The 12,522-nt window shown below is 37.7% G+C and overlaps 1 protein-coding gene across 1 annotated transcript in view; it reads left to right on the top strand.

Moving 5' to 3' along the window:
* FAM171A1 (family with sequence similarity 171 member A1) overlaps positions 1-12,522 on the top strand; it is a 168,657-nt gene that overhangs the window by 858 nt on the left and 155,277 nt on the right. The window lies entirely within an intron of this gene.

Below are 12,522 nucleotides of genomic sequence, written 5' to 3'. Positions count from 1 at the left end.
AGAAACAGGCAGAAAGAAGGCATGGACCTCAGGGCTCTCGTAATTTCCAAAGGAAGGTGTGAGCAGTGTGTCTTAGAGACTGGGGTTCCCTGGAATCCTTGAAAGTGTGGCCTGAAAGCCTTCCAGGTGATCCTAACATGGAGCCATAGGTGAGGCCTATGTATTCATTCTGCTTTTAATTATTTGGTTGTTTCCAGCTTGGGGTTATTACAAATAATGTGCTGTGAATATTCTTATAGATGTCTTAGTTGCTTTTATGTGCATAGGTTAGGCCTATCCTTTGGAGTGAAATTGCTGAGTCACAGATAGAGTGACCATGTATTTTAATCATCTAAACTGAGACACTTTTGAGAGTAAAGAGTGGTATTAAAAATAATTAAAATGTAGGGTCTTCCCTGATAGTCTAGGGGTTAATATTTCACGCTTCCAACACAAAGAGTAGGGGTTCTATCCCTGGTTGGGGAACTAAGATCCTGCATGCTGAATAACTTGGCATAAAAAAAAAAATTCCCTATTGGGCCAGTGGTTAGGACACCATGCTTCCACTACCAGGAGCCTCTGTTCAATCCTTGATCGAGAAACTAAGATCCTGCAAGCTTCGAGGTGTGGCCAGAATATAGAATAAAAAATAAAATTTATTTACTAGCCAACAAATTCATTCAATAAATTGGTATACCTATATAGAAAGATGATTCAAAACTGATTTTCAAAAATAAAATCTCTTCTAAAATATTAAAATAATGTATACCCCAGGTGGCACTAGTGGTAGAGAAACTGCTTGCAAATGCAGAAGACATGCAGGTTCGATCCCTGGGTCAGGAAGATCCCCTGGAGAAGGGCAGAGCAACCTACTCCAGTATTCTTGCCTGGAGAATCCTTGAACAGAGGAGCCTGGTGGGCTATAGTCCACAGGGGTCACAAAGAGTTGAACATGACTGAAGAGACTTAGCATTTACGCACACATACCTATGTACCTTAAAGTAAAATTCTAAAAAACATTGATATTCATAATCTGAATATTTTTTAAAAAAAACAGGGTAATTATTCTTGGTACATAGTCATATACATAAATTAGAGTTTTATCCAGATCTAGTATTTTTTTTCTGAAGAACGTATATTTTAATAGTCTTGCAAATATGTTTTGCAAAATTTCATCAGTATTGCATTATATGCCTAATAAACTTGGTGGTTGACACCTTCAGTGGACTCTTCTCTATAGAATATATATTTTAATACAAATGCTCTTTCTATGAAAGAAAGCTCATAGGTACTGTGTAAGCTCAGAGCAAAGTGCTTAATGAAAGATCATCTCAGTTCTAGTTTCTGTCACCTTATAATGTGTAAGTATAAAGCCTAATATTTTCCATAAATACTGTCTTTTATCTCTATTTAAAATACTTTTCTTCCAGGGCAGGAATAGTGATGAAGATGTAGAGAATGAACATGTGGACGCAGAGGGGGAAGGGGAGGATAGGACAAATTGGGAGATTTAGGACTGACATATATACACTACTGTATTTAAAATAGATTGCTAGTGGGAAGCTGCTGTATAGTGTAAGCTGCTCAGCTCGGTGCTCTGTGATGACTTGGAGGGATGGGATGTGGGGGTGAGCAGGAGACTCAAGAGGGAAGGGATATATGTATGCATGTATCTGGTTCACTTCATAGTACAGCAGAGACTGATACAACATTGTAAAGCAATTATATTCCAATTAAAAAAAATGTCCTTCAGCAAATACTTCATAAGCAAAACTTAAGAAATAAGTTGTCTGTTTAAATTTCTTTCAGATGTTTTGCCACATGTATTTATAGCAAAATTATAGGCCTTCTCAATTAAATTTACTTTTGGTTAGAATATAAATATGTCTAATTAAAAATAAGAACTCTATCAAACATGTCACTATAGTTCAAAATACAATTTCAAAATTAAATCTGGTACAGTATTTGAGATTTTTTCATTTATTTGCACCCCCTCCTGCTGCCAATTGCTTTTCTAGGGATAAATTTCAATGCCTTTTTCATTATAAACTCAGTTTTCAATAATTCAAAGTGGTAAAAGCTTCAAAAGCTGCAGGGTCTTTTAACATTTTGATTAATATTTTCAATATATTGTGAACAAAATTCAACCAAAATATAAAGGGCTCTCTTCTAATACCATTGCATGACATTAGGTATATTAACAAAGTAATATTAAAATGCTCATATATTTATAAAATAATGAGTAGCAAATAGAGGATATATATGTATATATACACGTACATATATGTGGGTTTCCCAGGTGGCTCAGTGGTAAAGAGCCCATCTACCAATGCAGGAGACTTGGGTTTGATCCCTGGGTTGGGAAGATCTCCTGGAGAAGGAACTGGCAACCAACTCCAGTATTCTTGCCTCAAAAATCCCATGGACAGAGGAGTCTGATGGGCTGTGGTTCATGGGGTAGCAAAGAGTCAGATACGATTGAGTGACTGAGCACTTTGGAGAAACATAAGACTCTTGTCCATTTTTTAACTGAGTTTTTTTTTTCCTTGTTGTTAAGTTGTAGGAGCTCTTTATATATTTTTCATATTAATACCTTATCAGATAAATGATTTGCAAATATTTTCTCCCTCTCTGTGGGTTGTCTTTTCACCCTTTTGATAGTATCCTTGGATGCACAGAAGAAAAGGACATTTTTTGACACATTAGCAAAGTGTATGTGCACTACAACCAATTCCAAATACATTTCTACTCCATCAGTCAGTCAGTTCAGTCCCTCAGCTGTGTCCGACTCTTTGCAACCCCATGAATCGCAGCACACCAGGCCTCCCTGTCCATCACCAACCCCTGGAGTTCACCCAAACTCATGTCCATGGAGTCGGTGATGCCATCCAGCCATCTCATACTCTGTCGTCCCCTTCTCCTCCTGCCCCCAATCCTTCCCAGCATCAGGGTGTTTTCAAATGAGTCAGCTCTTCACATGAGGTGGCCAAAGTATTGGAGTTTCAGCTTCAACATCAGTCCTTCCAATGAACACCCAGGACTGATCTCCTTTAGGATGGACTAGTTGGATCTCCTTGCAGTCCAAGGGACTCTCAAGAGTCTTCTCCAACACCACGGTTCAAAAGCATCAATTCTGCAGTGTTCAGCTTTCTTCACAGTCCAACTCTCACATCCATACATGACCACTGGAAAAACTATAGCCTTGACTATACGGACCTTTGTTGGCAAAGTAATATCTCAGCTTTGTAATATGCTATCTAGGTTGGTCATAACTTCCCTTCCAAGGAGTAAGCATCTTTTAATTCCATGGCTGCAATCACCATCAGCAGTGATTTTGGAGCCCAAAAAAATAAAGTCTGACACTGTTTCCACTGTTTCCCCATCTATTTCCCATGAAGTGATGGGACCAGATGCCATGATCTTAGTTTTCTGAACGTTGAGCTTTAAGCCAACTTTTTCACTCTTCTCTTTCACTTTCATCAAGAGGCTTTTTAGTTCTTCCTCACTTTCTGCCATAAGGGTGGTGTCATCTGCATATCTGAGGGTATTGATATTTCTCCCGGCAATCTTGATTCCAGCTTGTGTTTCTTCCAGCCCAGCATTTCTCATGATGTACTCTGCATATAAGTTAAATAAGCAGGGTGACAATATACAGCCTTGATGTACTCCTTTTCCTATTTGGAACCAGTCTGTTGTCCCATGTCCAGTTCTACCTGTTGCTTCCTGACCTGCATACAGGTTTCTCAAGAGACAGGTCAGATGGTCTGGTATTCCATCTCTTTCAGAATTTTCTACTCCATAGGTTCCTTTATTTAATAATATTGTTTTATCTCAGTGCAATATTCTACCAAAATTCATATTTGTACTAAAGAAATATTATCTTTAGTGTTGTTTCTTTTAAGTGAATCCATAGTAGCATTCACCACCATGTCATACATTTTTCTCTTTAATGGAGTGAATTGTATAACTTTTACACTGACTCAATCAAGTAGAGGTGAAAATTCAGCTATTCAGCTATTGTGATTTTCTATTTAACATCAATGCATTGCTATAAAACTGTTATCATTTAATAACTGTTTGAAAAGTTCCTGTTCTGCTCATAGAGTGAACACATTGACACCTCCCACTTCATTTTGTGTCTACACAAGATAATTTGAAATTTTAAAATGAGCAAAATTAATTTGCAATCATCATTTCATCTTAATGAAAAGTCATGCTTTATGAAATGACATGTAAATCCTCCTTTTGTGGCTGCTTACAGACTTCCTCAAATAACTACTGCCTTAATGTATGTGCAGACATTTATTAGGTCTGTTTGTGCCTTTTGGTTCTCACGTGGTCAGTGATGTCACTTTGCCCCAGGATGGATAGTTGATATCAATAATTATTTTGTGAAAATAATATATCATCACTTTCCTTGAGAAACTGCAGCAGTACTTTTCTTATTACATATACAATACCATCATTTGAGCCCACTACTCCCAAGAAAATTTATTGTGAAATAAAGTATTGCCAAATAATCGCATAAGTAAATTGACAATTGTCAACAATTGCAGATTTATATCAAGCAATACATAGTAAAACCACTGTAGTAAGAGTATTTAGACTACCGTTGATTCACTCTATTTTCTCAGCCTCTGTTTTCTACATATATTTCAAATACATCTAACATAATTTCTGAACTTTCCCACTGACTATACCAACTGGCAGTTTACTGGCTCTAGGCTTCTTTCAGGCCAGTGCATAATGGTTTTGGCACAATAGGCTGGTATTACACCAAATGGCCAGCAGGGGCAGCAGTGTCAAGAGCTTTCACTACAAGTTAAAACTGGAAATAACAATAGCTATCCCTGGGACTTAAGTGTTCCAGAAGTGTGTTATCTCTGATTGCCTTAAAGATTCAACAGTGTGTTACAGTAGAAACTATCTTTAGTCATATGTGTCCCATGCTACACAGCAAAAGCTGGATGAATAAAGTAGAAGTCCATGAAACCTTCCCTGACTTATTTGAGTACAGCAATCAGTAACAACATTTGGTTTAAATGAAAAAGTCAAGGACAAATGCTAAACTAAAAGCATTCTGAAAAAATATACATGAGTCAAAACTCTTCACAGAAAACCAGGACAAGGCTCCCTGACCATAGGGAATGGCCACCTTCCACTGGCGATGCCCCAAAGTGATCTTTGGAATTTACATCCCCACCAACAGCGTAAGAGAGATGCAATGACTCCACTTCCTCACCAACATTTGGCACCATTTGTCTTTTAAGTTTTGACCATTTTGGTATTTACACAATGGTACTACATTGTGGTTTTGATTTTACTTCCCCTGCTTAATGAAGAGATGAGCACGTGTTTATTGGATATAACCTTTTTTGAGGTGTCTGTCCAAACCCATTTGTCAATTGGGTTGTGTATGTATGTGTATTTTTCTTACTGATTTGTAGCAGTTCAAAGAATCTGCCTGCAATGTGGAAGACCTAGGTTCAATCCCTGGGTCAGAAAGGGTCCCTGGAGAAGGAAATGGCAACCCACTCCAGTATTCTTGCCTGGAGAATTTCACGGACAGAGAAGCCTGGCAGGTGACAGTCCATAGGATCACAAAGAGTCAGACATGACTGAGTGACTTTCACTTCATTTCACTTCACTAGCAGTTCTTAATATATTTGATAAATAAGCACTCACTAGCTATACATGTTGTAAATATCTTATACTACTCTCAGGCTTGCTTTTTAGCCTTCCAATGATTTGTTTAGGAGAATGAAAATTCTTAATTTTTGCTGTTTGCCATATCCTGTTTGATGAATCTTTCTTTTTTCAAAGGTCATGAAGAATTATCCTATGTTGTTATCTCAAAGCTTTTTTTTTAACCTGTCATATTTAGATATACAATCCTGCTGGAATTGATTTTGAGATAGTAAAAGATAGGGATGATGGTTTTTTTCGTTGATATAGACTTGATTGAACGTTTATTTTTCAAAAGAGTGTCCTTTTCCTATTGAGTTTCAGTGGAGATCCTTCAGAAATCAGGTAATCGCTATGTTTAGGTCTGATTATAGACTCTGTTCTGTTCCACTAATCTGTTTGACTGTCCCTCTGCCAGTACCATCCCCCATCTTGATATTATGATAACCCTACAATAAGTTGATTTCTAGTGGTATGAGTATTCATTTATGTACTTATTTTTAAAGTCTGGCTTGAAGATCCTAGGTTCTTTGTATTTCCATATAAATTTTAGAATCAGCTTTTCAGTTCTCACCAAAACTAAATTCTGCTCAGATTTTTACTGGGCTGCAGCATGTCTATGGACCGATATGGGGGGAACTGATAGCATACTGAGTCTTTGAGCCATGAATATGGCATATTCCTTTATTTCTTTAGATCTTTTTTCATTTCTTTCGGCAATACTTTGTATTTTTCAATGCAGACATCTTGCACTCTTTTAGATTTATCCCTATATATTTTACAACTTTGTGTTAGTGTAAACCCTATTTTAATATCATTTTCTAATTGCTTATTGCTATCATATCGAAATACAACTGTTTATATTCGGAACTTGTATCCAACAACCTTGTTAAATTCACCTAAGTCCAATGAGTTGCCTATACATTCTTGTAGATTTTTCTGGTATACAAAACCATGTAATATGTGAGTAATGGCAGCTTACTTCTTCCTTTATTATCTTTATACCATTTTTTTTTATTCTTCATATATTCTTAATTGCATTGGCCATGACCTTCAAGATTTCTATCCTTTTTATAATTGGATTTCAATTTGCTAGAGTTCTGTTTTGGATTTTTTCCTTCTGTGTTCATGAAAGGGATTAGTCTGTAATTATCTTTCTTCTAAAATCCTCGTCATATTTAGTATCAAGTTTATACTGGCCTTGTTTTTTAAAAAAAAGAATAGGTGGAGAACATTTTCATCGTTTCTGTTCTGTGGTGGGGTTTGTGTAAGATTAGCATTATCTGTTCCTTCAGTGTTTAGAAGTCACTAGTAAAACTGTCAGGGATTTTTCTTTGTTGGAAGGTTTTAAATGATAGATTCCATAGATTCAAATCACTTAACATACATAATACTATTAAGTTTTTCTATTGCTTATTCCATTGGTTTGGGTAAGTTCTGTTTTTCAAGGCATTTGTCTGTGTCATCTTATTTGTTGAATTTATTGGCAGAAAGTTGTTCATAATGTTCTCTTGAAAGAAAGTAAAAGTGGAAGTCACACTAATATGAGAAATAAAAAGAAAACCTAACTATAGCTCTTATAAATGGTAAAAAAAAAAAATGTTCTCCTAGCATCTTTTTATCATTTATAAGAGCTATAGTTAGGTTTCCATTTTATTTCTCATATTAGTGTGACTTCTCTTTCTTTCTCTCTCCCATTTTGTTTGCTTGATCTGCTTACCAGAGATTAATACATTTTATTACTTTTGTTCTTTATTTCAGTGCAGTTCTGCTGATAGCAAGTTCTCTCCAAAAATATCTTTATTTCATAACAATTTTAGAAGGAAATTTTTTTTTACATATAGTGTTCAAAGTTTTCAGTTACTTTCTTTCATCACAAGAAGATGTTGTTCATTGAATTATAGCTTCCATTGTTTCTGTTTTGGGGTCAGCTGTCAGTCTTATTGTTCCTTCTTTGAGGTTATGTTTTATCACCCTCCAGCTGCTTTTTGGTATTTCCCTTTGGCTTTGTTTTTTTCAGCGGTTTTACTATGCTGTGCCTACATATGGCTTCCTTTATATTTACCCTGAGTGGGGATCACAATGCCTCTTAAGCCTGATGTCTTTTTTAGTGGAAATTAAAATTTGCTTTGCTTTCTTTTAAATTCCTCTGGTTTCAAAGGTAATAAATAATCAAATATTTTCCCCCAATATATAAATTCAGGAAGTAATTAAGAATGCACACAATAATAACAGATATGAGATCAAAATATTAACTTTATTCCTAAAAAGTTTAGAGTGGAGGAAAAAGAGAACCAAGATGATAAGCATCTCTCTAATAATCCACCTGAAGACTAGACTTCAGAACAACTTTCCCAAGGGAGAATTTTCATTTGCAGAACAGGCATCTTTTCTCTGAATTGCAGCCTAATACTTATTAAACCACAATAGTAAGCAAAGAGGGAAATGATCCTATAATCTAGAATATGGAGCATGTATGCTTACCTGATGGAAAACTGAGGCAGAAATCTATAAACATTCTCTATGGACAAGTAAGCCAGAAAAACAAGAAGGAACCAATTTTACATGCTCAGTTCCTTGTTTTAGTCTCATTGATCAGATAAACCACTTCCTCTCTCAGGTGAAGGGACAGGAAAGGGTTTCTCCCATATTTTTACCTCCTGAGAAATCAAGTTAAAATTTCCCCCACTCCATGGTGATAAACAGCCTGAGATTAGCATTTCCCATAAGGTAGATAGTTCAGTTCAGTCACTCAGTCGTGTCCAACTCTTTGCAACCCCATGAATCACAGCACGCCAGGCCTCCCTGTCCATCACCAACTCCTGGAGTCTACCCAAACCCATGTCCATCGAGTCAGTGATGCCATCCAACCATCTCATCCTCTGTCGTCCCCTTCTCCTCCTGCCCCCAATCCTACCCAGCATTACGGTCTTTTCCAATGAGTCAACTCTTCGCATGAGGTGGCCAAAGGATTGGAGTTTCAGCTTCAACATCAGTCCTTCCAATGAACACCCAGGACTAATCTCCTTTAGGATGGACTGGTTGGATCTCCTTGCAGTCCAACGGACTCTAAAGAGTCTTCTCCAACAGCACAGTTCAAAAGCATCAATTCTGCAGTGCTCAGCTTTCTTCACCATCCAACTCTCACATCCATACATGACCACTGGAAAAACCATAGCCTTGACTAGACGGATTTTTGTTGGCAAAGTAATGTCTCTGCTTTTAAATATGCTATCTAGGTTGGCCATAACCTTCCTTCCAAGGAGTAAGCATCTTTTAATTTCATGGCTGCAATCACCATCAGCAGTGATTTTGGAGCCCAGAAAAATAAAGTCTGACACTGTTTCCACTGTTTCCCCATTTATTTCCCATGAAGTGATGGGATCAGATGCCATGATCTTAGTTTTCTGAATGTTGAGCTTTAAGCCAACTTTTTCACTCTCCTCTTTCACTTTCATCAAGAAGCTCTTTAGTTCTTCTTCACTTTCTGTCATAAGGGTGGTGTCATCTGCATATCTGAGGGTATTGATATTTCTCCTGGCAATCTTGATTCCAGCTTGTGTTTCTTCCAGCCCAGCATTTCTCATGATGTACTTTGCATATAAGTTAAATAAGCAGGGTGACAATATACAGCCTTGATGTACTCCTTTTCCTATTTGGAACCAGTCTGTTGTCCCATGTCCAGTTCTAACTGTTGCTTCCTGACCTACATACAGGTTTCTCAAGAGATAGGTCAGATGGTCTGGTATTCCCATCTCTTTCAGACTTTTCCACAGTTTATTGTGATCTACACAGTCAAAGGCTTTGGCATAGTCAATAAAGCAGAAATAGATGTTTTTCTGGAACTCTCTTGCTTTTTTGATGATCCAGCAGATGTTGGCAATTTGGTCTCTGGTTCCTCTGCCTTTTCTAAAACCAGCTTGAACATCTGAAAGTTCACAGTTCACGTATTGCTGAAGCCTGCCTCGGAGAATTTTGAGCATTACTTTACTAGCGTGCGAGATGAGTGCAATTGTGCGGTAGTTTGAGCATTCTTTGGCATTGCCTTTCTTTGGGATTGGAATGAAAACTGACCTTTTCCAGTCCTGTGGCCACTGCTGAGTTTTCCAGATTTGCTGGCATATTGAGTGAAGCACTTTCACAGCATCATCTCAGGATTTGAAATAGCTCAACTGGAATTCCATCACCTCCACTAGCTTTGTTCATAGTGATGCTTTCTAAGGCCCACTTGACTTCACATTCCAGGATGTTTGGCTCTAGGTGAGTGATCACACCATCGTGATTATCTGGGTCGTGAAGATCTTTTTTGTACAGTTCTTCTGTGTATTCTTGCCACCTCTTCTTAATATCTTCTGCTTCTGTTAGGTCCATACCATTTCTGTCCTTTATCGAGCCTATCTTTGCATGAAATATTCCTTTGGTATCTCTAATTTTCTTGAAGAGATCTCTAGTCTTTCCCAATCTGTTGTTTTCCTCTATTTCTTTGCATTGATTGCTGAGGAAGGCTTTCTTATCTCTCCTTGGTATTCTTTGGAACTCTGCATTCAGATGGGAATATCTTTCCTTTTCTCCTTTGCCTTTTGCTTCTCTTCTCTTCCAAGCTATCTGTAAGGCCTCCTCAGACAGCCATTTTGCTTTTTCTCATTTCTCTTCCATGGGGATGGTCTTGATTACTGTCTCCTGTACAGTGTCACGAACCTCTGTCCATAGTTCATCAGGCACTCTGTCTATCAGATCTAGTCCCTTAAATCTATTTGTCTCTACTGTATACTCATAAGGGATTTGATCTAGGTCATACCTGAATGGACTAGTGGTTTTCCCAATTTTCCCTACTTTCTTCAATTTAAGTCTGAATTTGGCAATAAACAGTTCTTGATCTGAGCCACAGTCTGCTCCCAGTCTTGTTTTTGCTGACTGTATAGAGCTTCTCCATCTTTGGCTGCAAAGAATATAATCAATCTGATTTCGGTGTTGACCATCTGGTGATGTCCACATGTAGAGTCTTCTCTTGTGTTGTTGGAAGAGGGTGTTTGCTATGACCAGTGCGTTCTCTTGGCAAAACTCTATTAGCCTTTGCCCTGCTTCGTTCTGTATTCCAAGGCCAAATTTGCCTGTTACGCCAGGTGTTTCTTGACTTCCTACTTTTGCATTCCAGTCCCCTATAATGAAAAGGACATCTTTTTTGGGTGTTAGTTCTAAAAGGTCTTGTAGGTCTTCATTAGAACCATTCAAGTTCAGCTTCTTCAGTGTTACGGTCAGGGCATAGACTTGGATTACCGTGATATTGAATGGTTTGCCTTGGAAACGAACAGAGATCATTCTATCGTTTTTGAGACTGCATCCAAGTACTGCCTTTCGGACTCTTGTTAACCATGATGGCTACTTCATTTCTTCTAAGGGATTCCTGACCACAGTAGTAGATATAAAGGTAGATAATACCTACACTAAGAAGCATTTTTTGCTATCTGGTTCCTGATCCAAAAGTTTAATTTTTTAGTGCATAATTTAGATTGTCTAGAAATTCCTAAAGACTTGATCCATATTCCTTTAGCTTGTGAAAACTTGCAAAAGTAAATACAAGTGTATTCAAATTTCAGTGAAAAAGAACTCATGGTTAGAGAGATAGTACAAACTGACAAACTACGATTTAGTCAGAAAAAGGAATCATGGAAAGTAAGAATGGCTGAGCTGAATTATGAAGAATAAAATAAATATTCTGAATCCTAGTGTGGAAACAGAGGTATAACATGGTGAACTTGGGCAATTCATAAATTTTTACTGCTTTACACTACTTATCAGTACAGTGAAAGTAGACTAAATAGTCTAACATTTCTTCTCACTCTAACAGTTCATGTTCCTGATGTAATAAGCCACAGTATATCCTAAAGCTCTATGAACTACATATTCCTTCCATGGATAATGTTATGGACGGAACTGTGTTTCCCAAAATTCATGTGTTGAAGCTCTAACCCTCTTGTACCTCAGAATGTGACTGTTTTTGGATAAAGTATTTTCAAAGAGGTAATTAAGTTAAAATGAGGCTATTACGGTGAACCCTAATCCAGTCTGATAGGTGTCCTCGTAAGAAGTAGAGATCAGAATTTACAAGGAGACACCAGAGGCATGCTCTGGGATGCATAAACAGGAGGAGGATGGCCATATGCAAGCCAAAAAGAGAGACCTCAATGGAACCCCGCCCCTCTGGCACCTTGATCATGGATTTCTAACTCTAGAAAATAGAGAAAATAAATTTCTGTTGTTTAGCTACCCCACCCAGGGAATTTAGTTATGGCAGCCTCAGCAGACTAATACACAGGCGGGCCCCAGTCAAAAGTTCATTAAATCAGGCTACCTTGAAATTGGTTTTAGTAGGATGACACAGTGAGAAGGAATGTCTCCAGCTCCAAAAAGCCTCAGAAAGTAAGTAAGTCTTTCTAGAATGTCTCCTGAGGAGACACGAAAGGAAAAATTACATTGTACAACACACAGGAAAACTTCCTAAAACTTGTTTTAAGCCACTGCTTTCCCTAAAATTCTACATCTCATAGCAACTGTTTATCATCTCTCCATTTCCTCCTCTTCCTCCTTCAAAATAAAAAATGAAAAGCTCCTCCAAGCTCTTCTTGTAAGATATTTTAATCTTACTGAGTCTCTATGCATTTGAAACTTCTCCAGACTTCTCCCTGGAGAAGGAAATAGCAACCCACTCCAGTACTCTTGCCTGGAAAATCCCATGGATGGAGGAGCCTGGTGGGCTACAGTCCAGGGGGTCGCAAAGAGTCGGACACAACTGAATAACTTCACTTTCACTCACTTAGACTTCTCCCAATCCTCTCTACCTGTCTTTCCATCAGCATA

This window comes from Giraffa tippelskirchi, chromosome 13, assembly GCF_054371585.1.
Source record: "Giraffa tippelskirchi isolate mGirTip1 chromosome 13, T2T-mGirTip1v1.2.pri, whole genome shotgun sequence".
Classification (NCBI taxonomy): domain Eukaryota; kingdom Metazoa; phylum Chordata; class Mammalia; order Artiodactyla; family Giraffidae; genus Giraffa; species Giraffa tippelskirchi.
This window is presented reverse-complemented; position numbering and strand designations above follow the sequence as displayed.